The sequence below is a fragment of the Engraulis encrasicolus genome, chromosome 1, assembly GCF_034702125.1.
Source record: "Engraulis encrasicolus isolate BLACKSEA-1 chromosome 1, IST_EnEncr_1.0, whole genome shotgun sequence".
NCBI lineage: Eukaryota > Metazoa > Chordata > Actinopteri > Clupeiformes > Engraulidae > Engraulis > Engraulis encrasicolus.
In genome coordinates this window covers 38,381,892-38,383,457 of record NC_085857.1, presented here as the reverse complement: position 1 = coordinate 38,383,457, position 1,566 = coordinate 38,381,892, and positions in this window count along the sequence as shown.

The window sequence follows — 1,566 nt, the reverse complement described above, 5'->3', positions numbered from 1 at the left end:
TGGCTATACTTGTCTGCTATAAACTCCTTAATATGTTCTATGAGACTGTGGAAGCCAGTATGTGTCCTTTTCTATGCAGTGGTGTGCTGGGGAGGGAGCACAATGAAGAGGGGGTATTGGGTGTCTTGAAAGACTGACAAGGAAAGCTGGCTCTTTCATAGGAGTGGAGAGCTTCACTTCGTGGAAGATAAAAGATCTCTGAACAAACTGATTAACATCCACTCTATTTCCCCTTCCTCTATCATATCTACCTGAAAGGAGTGATGCAATATTCTGATGAGCTAGTTGCAAGGCATTGGAAGTAGGTGGAGTCACTGCATTTTACAGCTTAACAATACCTACAGATGTGCAAGAAATGATATACTGTATACGTATATACACACACACTAGTGATAAATATATTTTCACCCTAATCTGATTCTTCATTCAAGCATAATCTATAGCACCACACACTAATAATAAGTTTATTTGAAGTACTGTAATACAATTGTGAGCATTCCTGTCACCCACTAAAGTGCATTGAAATAGGTCCTGTAACTCCTTTTCGATTTTTTTCATTCTGGTCACCTCATACATTGGACGATATACCATCTTTAATATTCGTAGAATATATACATATGAGGTATTGCTGGATTCAGCACAATCCCACCTTTCCATCAAGATATAATATGTGTGCATATGACATACCCTGACAAAGCAATTACAATGTAAATGATGACATTCAGTATAAATATCACTTTTTTTCATTTTCCACCTGTTTTAGGTGTGTGATTAAATGCCTATATCTCCTTCATACATCAAGATGGTCAAATTCAACCACTTCTATCTGGTGCAGGTAGCCCCTGGGCATAAGCATACCAATTCCCAAAGCTCTTAGACCTTCTGGTAATTTTCTGCATGATTTTTTATACATCTACTCCCATACGGAGAAGTCATATTTTTGGTGCTTTTTTTGTTTGGAGGTGCATATGGAAATGTGTAAAATTTTTAGGCTTAGCATTAAAATCACTTTGGCCAAGAATCATTTTCATGTATGGGACACCTTAGAGATGAGGAAAAACATTATTGGCTTTTGTTCTACCTCCGGTTGGGGTATCTCGAAAACGAAGGCCTTTTTGGGCCCATTGTCACTAGCCTACACATACATATGTAGCCCACATCCAATCGTGTCAGTATCTATTCAAACAAACTGCAGTCACCGCCTCTCCATCCCTCCCTGCTCTCTGATTGGAGCCCAAGATCTGGTATCCTCGCTGAGGGATGGAATCCATGCTATCTTTCAGATCGGAACGATTGTTCAAAGCAGAATGGGAATTCCTTTCCAGGCTACTGGGTGGGAGACGTGACGCCTTGTTTTTTCGTAACATTGGTTAAAAACCTACAAAACTGTTATTTTTCCTTTAAAAAACAAATGTCAATATCAGTCTCATATTAGTCTTAGATGAGAAGAAACATTTTTGTTAAGATTTATGTAAAGGTTTATATGTCAAATATCCTGCGGTGTGACTGTAATATTAAGGAAACCTGGAATATAACATATATATAAATTAACCAACAACATTTTGA